This window comes from Melospiza melodia, chromosome 4, assembly GCF_035770615.1.
Source record: "Melospiza melodia melodia isolate bMelMel2 chromosome 4, bMelMel2.pri, whole genome shotgun sequence".
Lineage (NCBI taxonomy): Eukaryota > Metazoa > Chordata > Aves > Passeriformes > Passerellidae > Melospiza > Melospiza melodia.
In genome coordinates, this window is record NC_086197.1 from 14,852,665 (window position 1) to 14,878,156 (window position 25,492).

General features: G+C 42.2%; 1 long non-coding RNA gene across 1 annotated transcript; it reads left to right on the forward strand.

Annotated features, from left to right (window-relative positions):
- Window positions 1-19,100: 19,100 nt before the first annotated feature.
- On the forward strand, window positions 19,101-24,988 carry LOC134417962 (uncharacterized). The gene is made up of 2 exons (XR_010027649.1): window positions 19,101-19,224; window positions 24,516-24,988. It is a non-coding gene; the product is annotated as an uncharacterized LOC134417962 (long non-coding RNA).
- The last annotated feature ends 504 nt before the right edge of the window (window positions 24,989-25,492 follow it).

Genomic DNA, 25,492 nt, shown 5'->3' on the forward strand with positions numbered 1-25,492 from the left:
ACAAGTCCTTTGTCCTTAATGCTTAAAAATGGCTGATGGGACAGAATGAGTCCTCCTCAATTTAGGAATTTGGGATTTTTTGCAGAAATGGTATCACATATGATTCAACTTCAGGTTCAGATTTGGTAGCAATGTGGTGTGTTAGCAGAGTTCTTTTGACAGATTTGAGGTATTGCTCACTTTCTACCCTTGTGTTTTCCTCTCATTAAATGGCCTGTAAACTAGTGCCCCAATATATATCTGCTTGACAATGCTGGAAAATCCCAGTCAAACATTATCATGAAATATGCCAACAAGATCTTAATGTATTTTTTAAAAGTCACAGAGTGGCTTTAGACATTTTAATAATAAATAATCTTGCTTTTTTTTATTGTGCTTTGTGGTTTTAAACTCCTTAAGATTCAAGCTTTCCACTGGAAATGCAAGTGCTATAAAGTCTTTTTTCCCCCTTAATGGAATCTGAGATGTCCAGGATTGCAAGAGGTATAGTGTTAAAGAAAACATCAAATATTATGAATTCTGTGATAAAATCACCAGGTGAGTAGCCATGGCTGGAATGTGGCTCTCCTGAAGGAAGCTGACACACTTCTTGTTGTATTCATATCATTGTTATCATATTTCTAGAGTCCCAGCTCTCAAGCTGCCACAGCTCTGAGCTCTCCTATCTTCTATCACGTCGGGGTCACCACTTGTTGTATTCATATTGTTGTTATCATATTTCTAGAGTCCCATACCTTCAGGGTGGTTTTCTCACAAGCAGCTCTTCACAGTAGTGTTGTTCCTACTGCTTCATCAGGGCTCCTCCAAGGTTCTCCCTGACTGGCCAGCCCACCCCCTTTTATCCCAGTTTTCTTCATTAGCCACAGCTGCCACCCAATCAGGAACATCACAGTTGCAGCCCATTTAGAACAACTAGGAGTGGGGCAAGACCACTTATACAATGCGTTTATTTTACTAGGACTCCAACTATACTTCTGCCCTGCTTCTCCTGGCCTTCAGTTATGTGGCCATAACTTCACCTGCCCCTCTGGTACTAATGAGACAACACAAGCAGTGTGCCACTCTGTCAAGCTGTCCTACATCCTACAACCTCAAAACTCTGGGCAAACATATTTTTACTAAGATTATGCAGAAGAAAATGTCACAAATATCACTGCTGTAGGATACACTAGAAAACAGAGGGACTTAACTTTGTGTAAAAAATTGTCCAACTGCTTCTGCTGCAGCTCCCAGAGCAGCAGCCTTTGTGCTTGGAGTGTGGAGTCCTCACTTGCACCAGTTGATGGTCGGCCACAAATGTGAATAAAATCATGCAGACCCTGAATTAATCACTCCCATATTGTCTAGCTCATTCCATACAAAACTGACAGGCTTCTAGGCAGCTTGGATGCAGATAAAGAAAAACGTGGGAACTGACAAGTGCTCCATGTGTCAGATTTCTGTCTATGGTCCTGTTTAAGGGAAAGTTTCTACATATTAGAAATTCCAAGTCTTATCTCATTCCAATACACAATAAAACAAGATAAAATGTGCAGAGATAGAGTGGTCAAAACATATATTTGCAGGATCTATTACTTAAATCTCAGCAATTGTATTTCAAATATGATTGGCAATGAATAGAAGGAAAGCTTGGTACTGCTAAGGAAAAGTAGTAATCCTTTTCCTTGTTGGTTACCCTAAAGATATCTAAACTAAAGTTAAAAACAAAGAACATAAATAAAAGTGGCAAATCACAGGTTCTCAGCAGACATAGAAATTTTCAAAGCTTATTGTGTCCTCCTAAAGTTCATTAAGGCAAAGACAATGCAATGGACTTTGACTCATTAGAGCACCCAGAGCATGCAATTCACACCCAGAATTGACTGGAAAAGTAGTAGAAAATTACTGGTTCTCATTGTACAAATCAATACCAAAAGGCAGCTTGGGTCTTTCAATGGAAAAAAAGGAAAAACTGTGGAAGAAAATGATCCATCAGCAGTGTAAGAAGATTTAATTTAGTACTGTAAGTAAATAATGATTTAATACTGGACTAAGACCGAGTTAATAATGTGAAATATGAATATTCTTTTTTCCAATGCTGCAATATTTGACATGGAAGATAATGGAAAACATGAATAAATGGCCATGCTGGAAAGTCATTCTTCTTGTCCTTTGAAGCAGGTCTGCTCCTATGCATTTCCCAAGGACAGCAGAACTGCAGGGAGCAGAAGGAAGGTGGAGCAAATGGCTCATCATCATTAGCTTAGAGGAAAATTAAAAAACAACTAGGTAAACTTGCTCAGGGTAGTCAAGTTTTAGTGTTCCCTGGGAAAGGTGTTTTCACCTTTCCAGATCAGATCAGACCATGGATTGCTGTGATAATTCTGAGCCATGTGGATTCTATTCATGTATGAGGTTCGCTCTTTTCAAAGTGAATTCAGTATCTGAGAGTTACCTGTCAGGCACAGAGAAAAGACCCAATTATTGCAAAAAGTGATTTTTAGTTATCAACATACAGGGGCTATCAACTTTCAGGGCTAGTTTAAACTGTTTATTTCCCTAAATAAAGTAGTAACAAACACTAAAGAGATATGAAGAGCATCTGAGAAAAATTTGCCTAAACATAAAGACAATCCAAAGCCAAGAAATGGCACAGGCGAAAACTGCACTAAGCATGAAATTAAAATAACAAAGCTACACATTTATAACCAAAATAAGAAACATGCTGCTAGTCTTTGAAAAGAAACAAATTTACTAATTTGCAGTTATACAAATTCTCCTCTACCTTTTCAGCAACATGCAGAGGCATAGATAAGTGAATCCACCTGCAGAAGTTAGAACTGATTCAGAACAAAAGGTGGACTTCTAGATGCTGGAACCTGGAGCTTTATAATAAAAAAAATAAAAGAATAGTAAAATACATACTGTACAGGGTGTTGGTGTCAAAGTTTTGGTGAAGGGGAATTGCAGAGGCTGCCTTGTGTCAGACACAGCCTGCGTGTCTCCACAGGGGAATTTGAACCCAGGGTTAAAAAACAGGCCAGGGAGAGAAGTGTTTCTAATGATCCAATTCAATTTTAATTGCCATCAAATTAAATTCATTTTCCCTAAGATGAACCTGATTTGTTGACAGCAAGATGAGTTTCCTGTACCTTGACCCATGAGCTTTTTCTTCGTGTTTTTCTCCCTCTGTTCTGTTGAGGAAGGACAGTGACCAACAGCTGGGTGGGCATCCAGGGCCAGCCAAGGACAACCCACCAGACACTCATTGACACTGGAACCTCAGTCACAGCTCCTTTAAGCGGTTCCTCACTCCAGTGGGGCCAACGGGCTGGAAAACCAATGGGAGTCTCCCACAGCTCTTTCGGTATCTCACTCTGTTGTTCTATCGCCATCAGAAGCTGGGAGAGTAAGAATAGGGGAAGCAGGGAGGAAGGGCATAGTCTAGAGGAAGAAGTTGGCATGCAGTGCCAGAAGAAAAGCTGCTCCTCCCTTCCTTGGCACACATTTCCTGATGACAGTCCCAGCAGCATGGGACAACAGCAAACAGAAAGTTGGGTGAACTCAGCCAGCATTGAGGTATTCCATAGAAAAGACAAAATAAGGAACAGCAAAGCAGCTCATGAGAAAAGAGCACCCAGCCCTGGGAGCTGGCACCAGGGAAATCAGCAAAGCTGGGAGTGGAACCAAGACAAGATAGCAAGGGTGAGATACTGGAGATCACAGAAACCCGGGAGTGAGCAATACCAAAAAGAATGAAGATGGTGGGTGCTGAGAGAAAGGCTTGACAAGGCTGATCAGAAGGAAGAAACAAATAGTGACCACTGAGATGCAGAACTGGGGTTGGTGTGGGGACAGGGAGGAGGAGACCGCGATGAACTTCTGTGTAATGTTTGCTTCCACTCACGCACTATTACAGTTGGAGAGTGGTGCTGAAAGGGATTTAAATAGAGTTGATTTCCTGAGCTTGTAATGAGTCCATGCACTTTGGGTTTGGCTGAATTATTTTCCATTTTTGTTCCTTTTTTTTTTTTTTCCACAGGAAGAAGTAATAATATTTTCAAACCAACTATAGTTCTGGTCCAAATCAGTTTTAAGATTCTAGTTTGGGAATGACAGGATCAAATTCTCACAAGCCTTCTCAGGAGATTATGGCCCAGCAAAGATTAAGATATTTCTGCTGTCTTGATCTGGATCCAGAAATTCTTTCCACTTCTGAGTCTGCTTTCCACTGAGTGCTGCTAAGGTGTATTTGAATCAGAAAAGTCAACTCTGAGCAGTTGTTTTTCTCTCTCCTTTGTCCTTTTCTCTCCTCCCATGTCCTAACCCCCAACACTCACGAAGGTTTCACTCCCTTCTGTTTCTACCTGGCTGCCAAAAAAAAAAAGGAAAACAGAAACTCGCAGCTCACTCTTCTGTTTTTTTAATAAGATCAGATCTCGAGGCTTTGGTTTTGTCTCATGTCTATATGAGGTAAAAACCACTTAGCTTTTTTGTTTTTTCTCCAGCCTTAAAACCTGATGTTGCTTTGGTTTGTGGTGAAAAGGAGATTAATGTCCTCGTGTATTCTCAACAAATATTCTCTTCTTTTGCATTCATTTTTTTTGCATTCACTCTGTAGAATCACATGACCTACTGGGCTGGATAGATAGCCAATATATTTTTAAGCCAATATATTTTTTTCCTATGCTGTTAAGCATCCCTGCTGACTTCTGTTTTCTGATGTGTTTTTAGCCTGCCGTGGTATGATGCTGTCAAGACAAATAAACTTGTTTCTCCAATTTTTTTTTAAATACTGTCAAAATACTGCACAAGGTGGTCCTCAACTTTCCATGCAGGAAGCACCAATATCCACACACACAGAGATCCACACTTAGCCATCACAGATGTTGTCACAGTGAGCTAATCATGCAGACTTGTTTAAGAAGATGTAGTTGAAGGCAGAGAGGAGTTCTGCAAATCAAAGCTTGACTGCAGAGCTGCTTGAGCAGTGACTCACTGTAAATAAGTTAATTTGTACCTCAGTTTACTGCACTGTAAAAACTAAGTGTCATTAAAGTGTCTAGAGGCTGAAATGCTATTCTGAGAACATGCTGAGGTGCTTTCTAATTCAGGTGACCATTGGCAAGTGATGTCCTCACTGTATCTCCCCTGAGAAATAAACAATTTTGTACTTGGAAAGCTGCCATTACTAGCAGCCATGCACTCAGAACATTCCTCCTTCTCCACCTTCTCACTTTGTTTGTAAGGGACTCTTCAGTTGTTTTCTTTACACTGGAAAATGTGAAATGCAAAATAAGCATGGAACAAAAAAAATTGCTAATGAGTGCTAAGGAAGGTAAAACTTTTGGGATTTTTTTTTTAGGAATTATTTCCTCCATTAAAAAAATCTGTGCTTTCTTTATATGGGAGGAGGTAAAAAGCAAGGATCTGGGAGTGAGGGTGGGGGGAAGGTTGCATGTGGCTCTAATGATTAAATGTCAGCTTTGCTCCTATTTTTTTGCCTGCTAGGAGCTGTGTACCATGGTGATACATAAACAAGAAGTGACCAATTATTCATGTGAAAAGAGGCTTCATGAATCACAGGGAAACAGTAAATTATGTGGGAAAGCACATTTGACATTCTTTTCAGGATCTAATCGTGACAACATGGTATCGGGATAGTAACCATGCATGTTCCTTTTAGTAAGACATGGGGGTGGGTAGGAAAAGGGGTTCTGATAATACTGGAATGATTTGCAACAAACCCTTTCTTCTCTTTTTGAGGAATAAAAGCCTGTTTTAGCTGTCTGCTCCAGTGTGGCTCGCTGAAGTTTGTGCCAGGCGCATAAACGAAGCCCTGGCCAGCCTGGAGAAGGTCAAGCCCTGAGGAGTGTGTTGTTTGTTAGCAGAACACCAAGGGGAAGGTTTGTGCAGTGCCGCCAGCGAGCTGGAGGTGAAATAACTATTTTAGCAACCCAGCATCTCTGTCCGCTGGCCTGCAGTGTCGCTTCTTTGGTGGCACGCTGAAAGGGAGGAGTTCTTCCAAACACTCTCCTCCTGCAGTCAGCTTGCACTGCATGGCTTGTTCCTTGCTCAAGGGACTGGAGTTCCAGCCTCCCACACCGAGATTCCAGTGGCACAAAAACCCTGCCACCCTGGCAGCCTAACCTTGCAGTCAGCCCTACCTGAGTGGTGCAGAATCTCTTTGGCTTCCTTCAGTCTCTGGGATGGCACTTTTATCCTCTGACCCCAGACAGGGCCATGCAGCAGGGGACCTAACGCTGGAAAATAACTTTTAGGTAGCCAATAACTGTTTTTCCTTCTGCCTCCAATGAAATCTCATCAATCAAAGTCCATCCCTGTGACTGTGTTCACTGGGGTCCGAGGATGAGGGAAAAGATGAGGATCTGACTCCATGTTTCAGAAGGTTTGATTTATTATTTTATGATATATATTATATTAAAACTGTACTAAAAGAATAGAAGAAAGGATTTCATCAGAAAGCTAGCTAAGAATAGAAAAGGAAGGAATGAATAACAAAGGATTGTGTCTCGGACAGAGAGTCCAGCTGACTGTGATTGGCCATTAATTAGAAACAATCACATGAGACCAATCACAGATGCACCTGTTGCATCCAACAGCAGCAGATAATCATTGTTTACATTTTGTTCCTGAGGCCTCTCAGCTTCTCAGGAGGAAAAATCCTAAAAAAAAAGGATTTTTCATAAAAGATGTCTGTAACACATCCCTGCCTTCACTGCCTGGGGCTGCTTGGCTTCATGACCAGCTCCAGAAATCCATCATCTGTTCCATTCTGTGTCTGCATCTGGCAGCCTCACTCAACAGCACCACATCTCCAGCAGGGTCAGAGATGTTTGCTTCTCAGGTGCTTTGCTGGTGTAGTGCTGTGCTAGCAAACACAGAGATTGCTATGCCTGCACAAACCCGTTTGTCATGGAAAGTGATAGGAGCCTTCTCGAGCCAGGTCTCATAAGCTCTTCGAGGTCTATTTCTCACCCAAGGTAGCTCAGCTACCTTTGGAGGTATAAAATCAGCAAGATGGCTTCTGTTGCAGTGTTGGAAACAAAAAGGTTTTAATAAAAAGGCAAAATAACAAACTCCTTACAGAGAAAACCTGAGCCAGGTGCAAGAGGCTCTTGCTCTTGGTAACACACCTCACAAAAGCGATTTGTTTCTTTGTTCTCTTATTTTTCTAGTAAATTGCAAAAACGAGACCTTTTGGCTCCTGTCCAATTAGCTATCCTTAAGTCTGAGGTGAGGTCCCACAAGCCTATGAAATGCCTTTTTCACCAAATAGAGAAAAGAAACTTCTGGGCTTCTCTCCTTTTTTAGGGGACAAGGGATAGTTTTGTCCCTCGTCAATAAGGGGGAAATTCCTATAATGGAATTCACTGGCTGAGGAGCATCTGCCACTTGGAAAAGCAGGCAGCAAATCTAACACGACAGAGTTTGTGGTTCTGAAAGGTAACTCCACTGACTTGCTGAGAAAAAACAGATGCCCCTTAGCAAGGGCCTTAATAGCACCTTTCCATTAGCACCTAGAATCCAAAGAATGAGGTCAGGATACACAAGGAGTATGTCTGGAACCCCATAACGTGCCTTAAAGTGGTAAAGGAAAAAATTTTAAGGTTTAAATTATTTTAAGTATGCCAAGAGTTAGTAACACACAGTTCCTGGACATGGGAGCCTCTCACATTGAAAAATTCATGTGCAGAGGGGCAGGCATAGAGAACTACATGTAGTCAGGATAATCACAAAGGGGCCAAAGTACACAGGTCCTACTTTCAGCCTGTGTCCAGAGACTTCTCCCTCATTCTCTGTGCATTGGATGGCCAGCCATGGTTTGGAACAGCCGGGGTAAAGCTCCTGCTACCAAAGGACATTAACTGAGAGATCACACTGATAATTTTTTTAGTGGCTTTGCCAGGGATGAAATGATTGCACAGGGTGGCAGTGACAGCACCAGACAATCAATCCTGTGGCATCCTTTGAGCTCAGAGTGGCTGATGAGAAGGAATGAGAGGAGAAGCTGATTTATGCTGCAGGGGAAGAGTTCTGCTGCTGAAGCCCTCCTCACATCAGAGTGTGGGCCAGTGTGCCATGCCACAAATAGGGGAAAAAAAAAGCCAAGGCCCCCACAGTCCCTATTTTACTTTTTGTTCTTTATCACCATTCATCAGGTGCTATGTCACATTTAATATTTTCCATTTGCTTTTGGCCAGTATGGTCTGGTACTGCTAAACAGCAGAAACCTGTTGATTCTGGACTGCTAGCTACTACTGGCTGGCACACTGAACTGTAGGGTGACTGAACTGTGGTGGAAGACAGACAGAATTGTTTCCAATGTACACCTAAGGAGGCCCTCAGTAAAGCAAACATTGATTTTGGAGGAGGAAATTTTGATTTTTTTTTTTTTAACCTATCTGCTGCCAGCAGGCTGTAAATAGGATCCCTATATTTTTCCCTGTTGATACTAACCCACAGAGGAGCTCATCAGCAGCCTGCAGGGCAGTGGGAGCTGCTGGGCCCTGCTGGAAGGCACACACACCTCGGAGCAGATGAGCTCTGTCCCGGCTGTCACGGACTGGGTACAAGGAGTGAAGGCACCACAGGCAGCCTTGCAGCCCATGGGTGGCCTGTGACTGCTGGTTCACTGGGTTCATCCTGCCTGCACGGCCCAGCTCCTGCTGCCATAAATCATATAGGTACCAGTTTGTTCCTGGAGCAACTTGTTTGCTGTATTTATTTGGAAAATTTCAGTAACTGCGCTTGCCGCAGCCTCTCTTTCTGCTGCTGGATTTGCCATAACTGGGGCTCACTCAAGAATACTCTGTCTTAACAGTGTGTGATTTCCCCTCAAGACTTCTGAACCACATTCTGAGTAGATGTGCTGGTAAAGTGTGGTAAATACATTTCCAGATAAAGTGATAGTATCTCAGAAATAGCTCACTCCTCTAGAGACAGAATGCCATGGATTTGAGGCACCCTCTGACTAAAAAAGAGTTGGACATCCTGTCCCCTTCCCCTCCTCCCCCACTTCTAAGATCAGTGAAACATTTAGAACAGAAACCGATTTATTTTTAGTACAATCACATAGTCACTTCTGGTTTTATTTATATTTAAATTAAAACCAGGTTTTAGCTCTTCGGCTAACCCAGAATGCTAATGTTATTTAAGAAAGAGGGGGGGGAAAAAAGAAACAAAATAAGAAAAAGTTTAAAATAGCTAAATAATTTGTTTGGACCTGGCATCCCACACTGAGAGGAAACAACAGCACCCTGTGATGGGTACAGGCTTTAGATGTGCTGTGCCTGTGTAGAAGGGCATGGGTTACAGGAGACACGTGCATGCTGTGTGGCACAGAAATAGTTAAAACACTCCTTGGGCTGAGTCAAATGCCCAGTGGTGCCTGTTTGGATGATTTTCCTTTGAGTCATTTTGTTTGAAATGTAATAAATGGCTGGTCAATCTGTTGTTAGAGCCTCTGTAGTTGTTGCCTGGAATATTATTCCAAAATGTTTACTCCACAGAGGTGTCTCATGAGCGGTACCTCTTACTCACATCTGTCACTTTTTTTTGGGAGGGGTAACTTGAACTTTTTTTCCTTTTTTCTCCCATCTCACAGATGTTCAGACCAGCACTGCTGTTTTCTCCAGTCACTCTGTCACTGCATATGCACTTCCAAGGGGAATTCAGGGGCAGATTTAAAAGTGATTGAAATGAGCAGAAAGACAACTTTAAGTCAAGTATATTCATAATTTAAAAATATTTCCAGTACAACCGAAGTGCTTGGGAAAAAGTAAAAAGATTAATTTCTGATTATGGGGAGGTTTCAGTGAGAGATCCGGATACTGAGATGTTGTGGGAGCCAGTGAGTGAAGAGCATTAACATAATAATCCCCAATACTCCTAAAATCCTGAATTCATGATGTGTGAGTGTGTTTTAGTGGATTTTTTGAAAAGCCTGGTGTGTGTGAGACAAAGGAAGCTCTATGTGGTTTATCTTTATGCAGCTATCCACTGTGGTCCATAAACAGCTGATGTACTCGTGCCACAAACTCCACACAGCCTGGAACCGAAGGGGAGCTGCAAGGAATGTGGGAATGGTGTGTTTGACCTAAAACTTCAGGGTGTGCACTCTGCCAAATCCTTTTGGTGGGGAACTGTGAGCTGGGGCTTGTGCTGGTGCACAGTGCTGGTTTGAACTGGGAAGAGCTTCAGCAGCACGGCAGGCACCAAACCATGGGATGTGCTTTGGCTCACACAGAGTGGGGATTGTAGTGAGCTCACAGAATCAGAACTGTAGATTATCCTGTGTTGGAAGGCACAGACAGACATCATCCAGTCCAGTCTCTGTCCCTGCACAGACACCCCGACAATCCCTCACAGACACCTCAACAATCCCTCACAGACACCCCAACAGTCCCTGCACAGACACCCCAACAATCCCTGTACAGACATCACAACAATCCCTGCACAGACACCCCAACAATCCCTGTACAGACACCCCAACAATCCCTCACAGACACCTCAACAGTCCCTGCACAGACACCCCAACAATCCCTGTACAGACACCCCAACAACCCCACCCTGTGCATCCCTGAGAGCGGTGTCCAAATGCTCCCGCAGCTCTGGCAGCCTTGGGGCCGTGACCATTCCCTGGGGAGCCTGACAGTGCCTGAACAGGGGGAAGAACCTTTCCCTGATCTCCAGTCTGACCCTGCCCTGACCCAGCTCCAGCCGTTCCCAGCTCCTGTCCCTGGTCCCAGAGAGCAGAGCTCAGGGCCTGCCCCTCCTGTTCCTCTCAGGAGGAAGTTGCAGAACAGATGTGAGCTCTGATCTCAGTCTCTTCCATCTGAACAAGCCAGGTGACCTCAGATACTCCTCATATTGCCTCTCCTCTAGCCCTTCACCATGTTCCTAAGCCTCCTTTGGATGCTGGAATTAGCTGGCAGCTTCTGAGAGTCTGACTCTGCCTGTGAGGACTAACACACACTCGTCAGAGCTGCTGCAGTCCGTCCAGATCTCCTTCCTCTCTGCCATCAGTGAGGTTGGATTCATCATCTCCTCTTCAATTCATGGACTTGGGTATGATAGCTGTTTTGGGAAAAAGGTGAATTTTCTGCACAGGTGTGCATGGGACTGTGAAGGAAAGTACTGCATTGCTATCCCTCATGACATAAATAGCACTTTATTCTTTTGATTTCTTGAAAGCTCCTCAGCTTCAATCTTGCAGAGACCACTGTTGTGGCAGGAGTGAAGAAGAATGCCATCTAAGTTCTCCTGCTCAGAGACATGTTCTGAGCAATGAGAGTTTTTTTTAAGATTACATACTCTCCAAAAAGACTGAATAGAAAACCCTCTGTCTTCACTACAGCATCCCACAAAATCTCATCTGGATGAGTTGATTGCAATCAGCTGGTCACCCAACTAGTTTGTACTGTGTCCATTCACTTGCTGTCTTAAGCCATTTCCATTGAGAATTTGTTTTGTATATGGAATCAATCTGGTAAATGTTGCTTCAGAGAAGCTTTGATTTGCACTTTATACCAGGAGCTGTGTTTGATTAACTGTCTTTTGGTAAAATACTGTGGGAAAACTTTCCCTTTCCCAGTGAATAGAATGCAATTCAGTGAGAAATTAATTTTTCTTGCATTTTTTGAAAAAGCTATTTTTTTCATGCTGTCAACTAGGGTCTTATCTTGATGTCTCAGACATGTTAAAGCACTGTGTCAGCCTGTGCAGATGTAGTGGATACCAATATCACACTTCACCTGGTCTGTCAGAGTCCTAGAGTGGGTGTGACAAGGGATATCCTCTGGTTCAGCTGGCAGATGTTCCCACAGCCTTCACTCCAGACCTGGGAGAGTTATGGGCTGCCTGCACCACGGGGGATCAAGAGTTGGTGTTAGTTTACACAGGGGCTCTGGGGAGTAAACAGAAGGTCCTCACATGGACAGACCATGGAAGATATGAGTGGGAAAGTGCTGGGATGAATCCTGACACCAACCTTGAGAGTGATGGGGTGCTGCAGTCTTGCTGGGATGGGGAGAAGTGAGTTCCTTGGAAGTATCCCAGGGTCACGTCATCAGGCCATACTTGGAACACAGGACTGTGAACTTTCTCTGGTGCTTTGCCTCTGGGCAAAAATTGGGCATTATAGAGAAATCTGATTCTGGGTGAGGAGCTTGTGTGAGGTATGAAGGCTGTGCTGTGGCAAGCAGTGATAAAGCAGCTTGACATCCTGAAAGATGCTGTGGCAAGCGGTGATAAAGCAGCCTGACATCCTGAAAGATGCACACCTGGAGTGGGACAGCTGTCTGCTTGGAACCTGGAGTGGCTGAAATCTTCCTGGATCGGGAAAAAGGGGAGAGAAAGTGATGCATTTGACTCTATTTTATCAGAAGGTCAATTAATTACTTTATTATACTATATTATTCTGTACTATATTGCACTACATTTAAACTGAATTTGTATAAGCTTTCAACTCAACTGCTCAGAATTTCATGACTGTCACCCCACAGTCCTGACACACACACATGGATTCTATTGGTCAGTGGATCAAAACTCTCACACTAGAATCTAATTACTAATTCCCTTCAGGTAAACAATTTTCTTCAATGCATTCTACTTGGGAACAACACAGGAGCAGTAAATGAGATAAGAACTGTTTTTCCTTTCTCTGAGGTTCAGAGAATGTGAATCCCAGAAAAATTCTTGGGAAGTTGTGCCTTGCTTTTCTCTGTGAAATGTGGCTACATTCCTGGGCTGCAGGGTCTGCTGAGAGAATGAACATTTCTCAACCTCTTAACCAGTGTCCTATGGCTTCTCATCTACCCAAACCCTTCCTTTTACCTAAAGCAATCAAGCAAACGACAGAGAGCGCGTCTGCTGTCAGTTCTGAGTTTTAGGAAAATGTCTAGCAAACTGACAGGAAGCAGTTTGTGACCTCATCTGGCAACAAATAAAAGCCAGTTCTAAAAACAGCATTTAAAACAGTGACGTTTAATTGATATCTGCCAGAGAAGGACACACACAAACTTTGTTTAAGTATAACTTGATTGTCAGCATGAAGGAATTTGGAGATGTTTTGACATATTTGACATTAGGTAATGAAAGTGTTGAATGTGAAGTGAGAAGACACATTTTTTTGGGGAAAAAATCCCTATTTTTGTTTAAATAACCAGACAAAATTTAACACTACAGCAATGTCCTCCTCCTCTTTTCCTTTCCATAGTTTTGTTCCATGCCTCTGTTTACATTCCCGTCAGTTTGAGCGAGCTTATGGCTGAAGTCATTACCTGAGTGTCCTTTTTCTGTGTAAGAAGGAGCAATGTAATTGTCAATTATGGATTTGTTAATGAAACATCTGAAATTTCCACGAGTCATTAGAAGGCAGGATGGACAGATGTGCATCCTCAGGGGAAAAAGTCAGAAAATGTGGCCAACATCATTTAAAGCATAAATGTGACATTCTGGAAGAATATTCAGTGGGGACAACTGCTTGGGAGTTGGCTGAGCTTTCCTCAATGCTGGGCTTGGGTTGATAGCGTGGGAAGAAGGTTTTCCATCATCATTATGTCCCTCTGGCTTTAACTGGTGCTTACTTGGAGGTAGGAATAAGTTTGGGTGACATTTGTGCAGCTTAAATAAGCGCTTTGTTAAATCATTCTGGCCAAATTTCCTTTTTCACTGTAGTCTTTTCTGAGGATAACCAGAGGGCAAAGCATTTTTAACACTCTTGTCTTTCTAGTCTCATCTACTGCTGTCTCGAGATGGCTCCAGTTAGGTGGCAGGTTCTGTATTTGGGAAGGTCTTTACTTTCCTTAGAACAGCCACTGTCCCTCTTGTCCCACAATGAAGAATAGTGCAAAGGGACTGTGTCTTGGTTTGGAAAGACGGGAGTCTGCTAAGGAAGGCAGGAGCTTCCCTTGAAATTGAGAATATAAACCCTCCCCACCCTCTGAATTGCTATAAATTTTAAATTAAGGGGCTCTCAGGCAAAAATATGGGAGCAGGAAATAACAGTTCTTTAATAGGGAAGAAAAAGTAAAAGGATAAAATAAACAATGCAGTACACTAGAACAACAGTGATGGAGTCAGAACCCAACCTGACACGCTGTGGGTCAGGGTGTTGGTAGCAGTCCAATTGGAAATGTGGCTGCAGTCCTCCTGGAGTGTCAGGTGTGGTTCTGCTGGAGCAAGGGGGTCCTGTAGGAAAGGATGTATTCTTCCTCTGAAGATCCAGTGGAAGAAGAGGCAGCTGTTCCTCTGGGAAATCCAGAGGAGAAAGTCATGCTGGTGTCTCATAAAACCTCAGGATTATATCTGAGTAGCAATGCTTGGCCCCTCCCTCTGGGCTCACATGTCACAGTGGAATGTTATAGTTCTTATCAGCCATGCAGTGACATTCAATGGCCTGTTATCATCTATGTCCCCTCCACAGGGAGGTGTGAATGTGGTCACTCAGAGAGAGAGATAAGGCAAACTGCCCACTTGCAAAAGATAATCTGCCATACAGATGGTAATGGAATTCATCTTGCCTTGCAGTCGGGAACAGACAGTTTATGTCATTTAGAGAATGCTTCAGGGTCTGATATACTGAGTTCTAAGGGTAAAGAGTAAAAGTAAAAGCTTACTCAGTTTTCCCATTCAGCTGTATCTCACAATATCTCATAACTCATTATGACTCCACAAGAGGCTGTTTTAGGGCCTGATGAAAATCAGGGCATTCAGCATTCCTCTCCTTCCCGTTGCCCACAAAGTTAGGCCCTATTGTAGAAGGCAATGAAGCTGGGCAGGCGACACATTCCCTTGGTAAATCCATTCCAGCTCCCTCTCTTTATTTTCTCATCCTTCATGTGTTTAAAAAGTAGCTTCTCAGAGCATTTGCTACCAGTTTTCCCAAGGACAGAAGTTATGATGGCAGCCCTGAATCATTCTTACACTTTTTTGGGGTTGGTGCAACACCTGCCTTTTGCCAGGCATTAGGAATTTTCCTTCATTGCCAGAACCTGTCAAAGGGGATAGAAATGATCTCCTCAGTGACATCAGCCAGCTCCTTTAGCAGCCTGGGATTCCCCTGATGTGTTGTGATGGACCTGCCTCTGTTGGGTGAGAGGATCCCCAGTTCTTTTTCCTGTGGGTACTGGCAGACTGTAATAGGAGGCTCAGAAATTCAGGAGGCCTGAGGACAGGTCACACACGTTAAATGCGAGCTGTGAATTACATCTTTTTCCCTGTAGCTTGTCACTAGGACCCTGAACCCACTGAGCAACGGATTCACTCTGTCTTTGCCCTTTCTTCTACCAATATACACACAAAACTTTCTCATTCTTACCTTCCTTGATGGCTTGAACTCCATCTGAGCTTTGGCTTTGCCCTGGCTGCATTCCTATTCATGCAATTCACACATGAGTAATCTTGCCATTTTTGCCATTCACCTTTTACAGTTTTTGCTGTTTATATTGCTAGTCCTATCAAGCTGCACCAAGTTTACAGAAATAGAACAGGAAAAAATCCTATATGACTCAGTTAATTCAGAGATGATTAAATGGCAGCCCATTTAAAACTGCAAATGAGTTTTATTTGGTTTAGCCTTGTCTCCTCCACCTCCAAGAAATGAATCTATTCAAGTTCAAACCACACAGAGGGATTTTCTCTGTGTGACTGATGGTAAGGAATGATGTACAAATCCCAGCTAGTGCTGCAGGAGTGCTTTAATTTACATGAGATACTGTGAAAATCCACTGCTGTGGCTTTACTGTGCTGGCCCCTGAGCCACCCAGGTAAACTTGAAGTGCAGCTGAGCATACAGAAGCTGATTATCTTTATCAAAATACATCTCACACCCTGCATAATCTAGTGTCCTTTGGAGTCTGGCTCAGAGGCAGTCAAACAAAGAGTTTTTTCCCTGTTGTGATGGAAATCCTGCTTTGAAACAGCTCAGGAAGGTCTAAGAAAGAGAGAGGGACTGACGTGGTCTCCCTTGGAGAGAGTGAGCTGCCTGACAGAACCAGGGACTGGCTTGGAATAGCAGATGAAAGGATATTATGATGTGTCAAGTAAGGCAAAGGAGACCCCAGGCAGATCTGATTTAGGCTCAGCTGTTAATCAAAAATTCTGGGGGAAATCCAAGCCTCCGGAGCTTGAACAGAAATGGAAAGGGCTGTTTCCTATTATACAAGCACATAAAGCTGTGCTGAGGGGGAAATCCAACCGGAAAAGGGCTTTTCTCCCTCTCCAGCTCATAGATGGTGCTGGGGCACTGAGACACAGAGTGCTGGGCCCTTTTCTGGATCACAGTAACCCATGCCATGAGTATAGAGGCATAAATACTCCATGGGTGTTCTGCTTGGAAATCCCTTTCCATGGCACTTTCTAAAGAGTTTTTATCAGTCCTGATCAGGCCAGCTGTGGCTTTAGAGCCCTTCACATGCATAGGCCTCGTACAAAACCTGTCAAGATAAAGATTCTTGTTGACTTTAATGGGCTTTGAGTCAAGCCTATAAAACAACCTGACATCTGCAGTAAACGGTCAGGCCTTAATGACTATTTTTCCCTGGGGTTTTGGAACATCATTCCAACATCTGGGAACCTTGCCTTTCCTGGTGCTTCCCATTTGGTAGAGAATTTTTAGCAGATTAATAAGCATAAGCTGTAGGCCAATTGGTTACTCACTTTCTGGGTTAGTTCAGGTTCTGATGCAAATCAGAATGCCATGTAATGTTTCCAGAGGTATTGGATATTCCAGAGAGTACAGAAAGCAAGGAAGGTGACATTGCCACCTGTCAAATTGTAATTGCAGCTCCTCTCTTTGAGCAAATAATAAAAAGTCTGTGGCTGAGTCAATGGACCTGACACCAACCAAAGGGTTGAGATGCTTTGGATGGCATAAACTCTGCATGTCTTTTTTGGCTTTCATCCTTTTTATTCTGCATTCTAGCAAGTCTGGGAATAGGAAACCACTACTTTCGTCCACAAAAGCCTGACCACACATACTCACAGCAGGAATTTTACCAGGTTTGTCTTTCACTGCCTCCTCACGTAATAGCAGTGGTGAAAGGGCAAAGAAAGGAGTCTAAACCACTTGGGCAAGCCTGGACAGAATCTCACAGACTGAAAGTGGCCACTAAAACATAAAATGTCCACTGGGAGAATAAGCTGGGAGGCTGAGAGCATTGCCAATAGCAGCAGGGTAGGGAGATGCAAAGAGAAAGAGACTTTCCCAGCCCAAACCCTGGGGTAGTTAAGGCTGAGCTGAGGAGAATTGAAAGATAATTACAAGAAAAGTTTAAAACTTGGGAAGGGAAGAATACCTATGCAGACTTTTTCTTTATTAATACTGTGGTCTGTGTGCTACAAGCATTTTGGTGAAGTGAGACTGGCTTATTTTTTTTTGATTCAGTGGTGCTCACAAGATTTTAAAAGGGAAATGGCTTACAGGTTGGAAAATGGGAGCGCTATCTTGAAATCATGACCAGCCCCAAAATATTTGGTCCTTAAGTTTCCATTCATGGTCTCTAAGACAGCACTCAGGCCACAGCAAAAAAAAAAAAAAAAAGATCTGAGCTGTGGCTTACCACAAACACTCCTTGAAATCCCAGCTAGCAGTCTGGCACTTTCTCTAGCCCACTTCTCACGTCTCCAAGCCACTCATCTATCTGCTGATCATGTTAGACATGAACAGCAGCCAGCACTCTCTCCATCTGGAATCTTGCATATGATTTTTAGAAAGGCTCCAACACAGTCTCTGTTTCTTTTCTTTGTTTTTGTTTCTGCTTTGTTATTTTTATCATGTCCAGATTCAGAGCGTGAGTGTTACTGTGGTTGCCTTTCTCACAATGACACTCTCCTAATTAATTGCTACGCTTCAGAAGCATCAATGCCTGGTTTAGGGTAAATGAAGACCTCAGATTTAGAACATTTTTATGCAAAACTGTGCCTGAAGTTTAAAGAGGCGGCGGAGTAGAAATCCCTGGCCTAAACTTCTCTTTATGCAGGGATTTGCACAGAGTGCCAAACCAGAATCAAATTAGTTTCTTTAAGACTTAGATTTTCCCATGTTTTCTGTTACTCAAAGGTCATGATGTTTTTTAAATGTCTCTGCTGTTCCTGGGTTAGTTTCCTCTTCTGCAGCAACCTGTAGGGAAGTCATAATGTAGTGTTTATGATGACATCCCTTTCGTGCTGTGGAAAGAATTTTAATGTCATGAATTCCACCTTATGACTGGAGAGATGGGCTTGAACTGGAATCTCACAATCACACAATCTGAAACTCAGTGGAATTTGAATCCCCAGCTGACCTTACATTTTAGGAGCCAAAACTCTGTTTTCATCCCTCATCTTCCAGCCTTTGAAACAGTTTAGATCTGTGATTCTCTGGCTCAAATGCCTGATGGTGGCTTCAGTGCCAGAAAAAAAAAATGGGAAAGAGAAAACGGGAAACATCGAGACAAATAGAATGCTTAAGTGGAGAAAAACTGATTAAAAACTTTATAAAATAACAATCTACAATGAGAACCTAGTTTTCTATCTGTCCAGCTTGTCCAAGAACCTCCCTCTACGAAGTTCACTAGGAAAGATTTTGGCTTTTTTATGGAGACTGTCATTTTACCTACGCACTTGTGTCTTTTGCAGTGGTACAGCTTTCAGCACCTCACTCTACACCATCTTTTAGCCTCAAACAAAATGACTGTGAGTTACATCTCACCTTTACAAATGGGAGAATCACAGTGTGAAGAATTTAAACAGCAGACCTAAGCTCTCACTTGAAGACCGGGGCAGAGGAAGGACTCACTTGACTTGACCACTCTCTGTTCAAATGTCTATATGATGACACCAACATTTATTGCTAAATGCTTTCCATATGATGTGCCAAGTGACCTAGAATCACTGGGTTGCTTGGTTTTTTGTGGTTTTTTTTTTTTTTTTAAAGAAAAATATACTTAGAGAGACCCAGAAAAATCATTGAATAATGTACTTACAGTCACACTCACTCTTCTGGGTACTTGTCTATGTCTCTTCTGCTGAGGTTCACGTTCAAGTTATTTATTCAATCATTAATCCAGAAAACCAAATTCTGCAATTATTTGAATTAAATTTTAACACTGTTGGAAGAAAGATGGTGGAAGAAAATCTGCTTTCCTCACAGGGGAAGCAGATTTTGCTTCTCATCATAAGAAGCACCGAGCAGTGCCTCTGACCTGGGCCAGTGTTCCCTTCTCAGACCTCCAAACACAGGTAAGCCCTCAGGAGCAATATGTGTATTGGGAAGGCAGGACAGACTGGGATGGCCAAGCAGAGGGCACAGATGGAAAAGAATATGGGCAAGAAACCATCTACATCAGCCCCTTTTGTTCGTTTCCTCCCTAATTTCCACACTTCCTCCTTCCCAAACCACCTCGACTTCTCCCCTTCCCAGCTTTTGTTTCCTTCACAAAGCACCCCATAAGTTTGGTACAGACCCAAGATGCCCTTCCCCTGCATCCTGTAAAGTGTCCCAATCCCCCAGGCTGTGACCCCTCTGTTTGTGAGGTGGCCTGGAGAGATGCTCTGGGTGATTTTATCCCACTTGGTGAGATAAAATTTCGCCAAGTTTATCTCACTGGTGTGTGCTGGGGCTGGCAGTGCCCTGTGCCCGCCCTTGGAAGGGTCAGCCCGAGGCTTCATTTCTCTGAGGAGGTTTGTTTTTTTCATTTCTCGGAGGAGGTTTGTTTTTTTCATTTCTGTGAGGAGGTTTGTGGGGTTCTCCCACTCTGTTCCTCCCTGTGTGTGCAGATGAGGAGATGAACTTCGATCACATTTTAACATATTTTCAGTGCCAACCACTCATTTTAATGGAGCTAATTGTCAAAGTGACCCACCCAGATTCCTGTTCTAACAGTACTGAGCAGCTCTCTCATGTTTTAATGTACGTTTTTCTTTAATTCCAGTTAATTCTTTTGCATTGCCAGAATGGGGCACTGGACACCCATTCTTCACTTCAAATTTTGCGCTTCCAGTGAGCCTGTGGCTGTAATGTAGTTTTCTAATTCCTGGATACTAAAGATTGTTTAAAGAGGGGTTAATTTTCCACCATGTTCACATTGCCATGACTTTCATGTTGCTTTAACTTTAAAATTTTCCCTTCCCTGTTATGTTTTTCTAAAAGATGTAATTCATATAGAACTCAAGTGACCCTTTTTTAAATTCACCTTTTTTTTTTTTCTTCTGTAAAATATCACACACATTTCTGGTTTACTCAACTGTTTTTAGAAAAGTGATATATTCTGGTGTCCCTGGCATGTTACATAAGTTTCAGATCCGAGCACAAAGACTCCATTTTGCGAAAATAAATGCATTCTCTCTCAGCTCACATCCGTAGGGTATCCCAAATGTACAAGCACCTTGTTTACCGTGCCCTGACACAACATGTGGCTGTGCAACCCATGAACATGCTAGTTAAATGATTAACACACGTCCTTGATGCATCAATTAACCTCATTAGGCTTGGCCCCTCGAACGATTGTGAGTGCTTGCTTGTACAGAATGTTCCTTGCCTGCCTTCTCAGAGAGGGAGGCCAGCCAGAGGAACTGCCTGTTTATTTTTGAACCCATGTAAAAGTAGACCAGGAGCAGACACTTCCTGCTGCAGGCTAGACCTGACAAAGAGGTCATCTTTGTTGCACATGGCCCAGGAATCACACCCCCTGCTGAAGATCAGGCCTATATTTAGAAATAGGATAGAGCTCCTCATTCTTGAAATTGTTTTAATTTCCATCTGAAGAGTCAGGCTGCGTGGCTAGGGAAAAGAGAAAAAAAATAAAATAAAATTCTAGTAGGTTGCAGGGCCAGTGCGAGCTGCAAGCCTGTGTAAAAGGAAACCTGATGAAATTGCTCCTTGTGGTGCTGACAGAATTTTGTCCTGGCAGCACCAATGTGCTAATCACTGTAGGCTGACAAAGAGCCATTGCCCAAGAGCAGCCCATAATGGTCATGTAAATTTTACTTAAGTACATACAATTGCAAGAAATTGCCCAGAATTTTAACACACATTGTGCTGCCCTGTTTATAGAACAGTATAGATTTACTGGCTCCATTTTTCTACTGTAAATCAAAAGCCTTAGGGTTTAGGAGGAGGGAGAGGGGGAGGGAAAGGAAATGTTTTGGCTTCACAGTATATAACTGCCTACGGAATCATTTTAATGTACATTAAAACCTCATTCAGGTCTGCCACAGATGCAGTGAGTTTAAACAATTCAGTGGGGCACATTCCTCATAAAATTCTTCCCCTTCTCTGGTTCTGCAGAGTGCACTTCAGTGGATGGCCACTTATCTCCTGAAGATACAAAAATTCTGGTCCTGTTTTCCACAACAAGTAAACAGCGTTTCTCAGAGTTCTCAAATACTGCACAGGAAAATTATAGATTATACTGACTATTACACAGTACAGGCTACAGCATCCCTCCCAGAAATTTCTGCTTCAAGCCCAGAGTTCAGGCTGACAAAAGCCAAGTGTCCAGGCCTGGGCTGTATTTCAAGCTCTCAGCTGAGAGACAAGCACCATTATCCCGATGGCTGAGTTGTCACCCTGTTAAAAAGGCAAATTTCTAGTCTGGATTATGTCTAACTGCAGCTTCCAGTCACTGAATCTTGTTTATGTCCTGTCCTGGATTAGAAAGCTATCTATTACATGAAATTGCTTCCAGGCTGTGGTATTTCTGAAGCAGTGTTTGTAATCTCAGGTCATTGTCACAGCTCTTTCTAAACACTTCCAGTTTTTCTACGTTCTTTTGCCAGGGTGGACATCCAACTGGATAGATGACTCCCAAAAATTCTCCCTGGTGCCAGATGGAAGAGAAATATTCCATTTATTTTTGTACTCAGTTTTCTGCTCCTTTTGTAACCAAAATTTATATCAGCAAAGACAGTCTCAACACATCACTAGAACTCACAAATAACCATTTTTTAGAATCTTCATGCTTTTCAGAGCTATTGATTTGGGTATTTTAAAGGCATAATCACCTCTCTTTGTTCACAGGGTGTAGAATGCACCTGTTTTAGTAAACTCACTCTACTCTGTGATCTCTGTTAATTTGTACCCAGGTTAATATGGCATCACTCACAGTTCCAACACCTGTTAATGCACATATTTTTTATTTTGCCTGTAGCCTTTGAGAACTCCGATAAAAACACTGAATAGCAGTCAGCCAAGAAAAGGAGCCCCTGGGATACCAGCATTAGCAGCAGTGGATGATGGTACTATTTTTCACAAAAACTGCTGTAATCTGTTAATGTTTGCATGAGCTACGTTGATGTTCTCTTTTGCTGGCATTGTTTATTGATTTTTCAGATATAAAAACAGGTCACACAGGATTACATTCTTTGGGGAGTACTAAAAGAATTATGTCTACACAATTACCTCTAACCATCCACCCTGTAGTCTTGAAAAGAAAAGAAATAATCAGAAAACAATCACAAGCTTTTTATGGCAGCATAATTTTCATCTTAATGTTACAATTTCTTCATTCCTTTTGGATAGTGTCACATAGCAGCCTCTCTGTGATTTTGGTAAGATCAGTGTCAGGCTCATCTTGTCCTGTCCCAACTGAATTTTAAACTGTTCACAGTTTCTTATCAAACATCTAGAGTTTCTCTTGTCCCACTTTCTCTTAGAAACAATGTTATTTAGGCTTCTGAGATATCCTTGGACAATCATTTAAATACTCTTTATTGCAAATTTTCTATTCCTGCAAGTAAAAACTATGGTTTCCTTCAATCAGCACAGTTTAATATCTGTTGTCTGAAGAAAGGATACCTCCTTTATTTTCATTGAAAAAGAGGATAAGCCTGTTGCTTTCCTAATGAAGAGAACCCAGGTGCACTCAGTGCTGAACACATCTGCTTTTTCTTCTCCAGGCTTGATAATTTCCCGTTGAGGATTAGGATGTTTCAGTTTCATCTTCCACAGTGCTGCAGACAAAATCACTGGGAATTATTTATTCCAAAGTGGGATAGGAAGGAGGCACACTGCAAATAGCAGATATGGTCAGAGATACAGAGGGATATTAAGAGAAAGAATGGAAGGTCAGGCTTGAAATTAACTCTGGGCTGGTTACCGTGGCACAGCCTGGAGGGAGATGGTCCTCACCAGCAAGCCCAGATCGCTTTATGACTTTAAATGGACATCTCAGCCATCACTTCCACTGGCACAAGGTTGGCCCAGTTAAAAATAAAGTCCAGACAATCTGTATGGCATCATCTACTATTTTAAGCTGGGTTCTTGTTTAGTCTTTGCCCAACGATGTGAGCTCAGGCCTTGTGCTGCCAGAAGGGAATCCTGAGGCCTGAGGATGTTTTGGAGTCAAAGTTTGGCTGGTGAGCTCATCAGAGGCAGCGTGGGTGGCTCCCAGTGCTGCTCAGGTGCAGGAACCTGCACCAGCAGAACAGCTAGGAAAGGAAGCACAAAAATGCAAACCATGCAAAAGAAAAAGGCAGAAAGAGGTCCCTAGGAAAACAGGGTGGTTAAACAACTAGTAGCAAAGAACTATGTTAGTTGTTCTGCAGTTGCACAATCATTACAGAAAAAGTATGATCTTTTTTTTCCCACTTTTTTTCTAGAATTTATAGTGAAAGAATCACATTTGTCCTAAGTACATTTCTGCAGAAGTTTTCTCAAAGATTCATTTGATATTAGATCCCTACATAAACCTACAGACTTTCAAAGCAGGAATGAGACTCCTAACGTCATGGGACTGAAACTGGGTTTTGGTGTTGCAATGAACTTTTCCATTGTGGGTACTGTTATTCACCTAGGCTGGATTTTTCATTTACTTTATTTATTAAATAAAGTATTTTATTAAATATTAATTATTAGCATATTTATTAATAATTAATATTTCCATTTGTTAAATCCATTCCAGTATATTGTTTTATATTAGTAATCATTAATAATAAATATGTAGCACTCATAAATATCAAAGTGCTGTTGTGCTAGACATTAGGCAGTATGAATTGTAAAATATTTCTTCTCAAATCAAATGGTTTTAGAAAGGTTCTAAAGTGAAAAATACCCTAAATGGATAACTTAAAAAAGATAATGTTGGGTGAAAGCCAGCCTGGAAAGTGGAAGGAAATTAGAGGAAGGTACTTCTTTCCATTTCCTTAAAAGAACTTATTTACCTTAAGCAGCAGAAGCAGCTGATCGCTGATGTCCTTGTAAAAGGATGCAGCAGCTCATCTGTTCATGAGTTTTGATGTTCTTTCTCTGTATTGACATGGGGCAAACAGGATTTCCTGGAGAACGAAAAGATTCTACAACACAGCGGCTTTTCAGCGTAGATTCTGATTTTACTTCATGTTTATCACTTTCTTTCATTAACTGACTGAAGAAGAAATGCAGCTAAGTGATTAAACAGATTTTGCTTTCACGAGGCATTTTAAGTGTACACGAGTCTGGATATTTATGTATAAGAAAATGTCTTCTGCATAATTTAAAGATTTTGGACATTTTTCATTCACTGTGCTTTGTTTTGTTTTGTTTTTCTTCTTAGGCAATGCCTACAGATGAACTTGTGACGGGAGCAAATCAGGGAGAAAAATACAAAGATGCCTTAATTGCTTTACCCACAATTTAGGACAAGCTTTGCAACTGGCACCTAGATGACAGAAATAATCTCTGGCTCTCCTCTTGTGTCCAAGTCATGGACACAGGCACTGTAAGGTGCTCTACAGTCAGTGAGGGGAGACAGGAGCTGCTAGAAAATGATTCATCTCACTTATTTTAGAAACCTGTCTCAGGAGGACTGAATCAGCATCAGGAAGGGTCCAGTCCTCCCCTTTGATTAGAGTGATCACAAGAGACAAAATGACTCATCCATGTACACCCAACAGATGATGCCTTGCCAAAAGTGAGTTATTTGTGGTGATTAAACCCACTTGTTTTGGTTTTTCTCTTTCCTTTTCATTAATTTTCTATGTCTTTCCTTGCATTGGCCAAGACCATTACAGGCACACAAGACACTGACTGTTGCAGTTGGCTCCTTGTGTGTTGTTTTGGAAGGTGCAACAATTATATTCCTAAAATAAAAGAGACAGGATTTATAAGCCAGAACACACAAGGGAAATCCACTTTCCTTGAAAGGCTTGGCTGCTGTCTAAGTTGCCTCTGACACAGTTACATAAAAGACCTACTTTATTTTTCCACTTTCTGAGTCAGAAGAGCTTTGGATAAAATTTACAGTGACCCTACTAAATGTATGGAGCTGGACTCCCAATGAGACTTGAGGTACACCCAGAAATTTAAATTCTAACATAGAATTTGTTTTGCAGGGAAAAAAAGAAGTGGCTAAAATAGTAGCCAAGGATTCAGGAGATGTGTATTCATTTCCTTGCTCTGCCACAGACTTCTTATATGACTTTGGGAGAGTCATTTAATCTCTGCATATCACTTTTCTGTGGTGAAACTTTCTGGATGTCTCTGAAGATAAACACATTAAGACGGATGCTCTGTAACCAGAGCCCTTGTGTC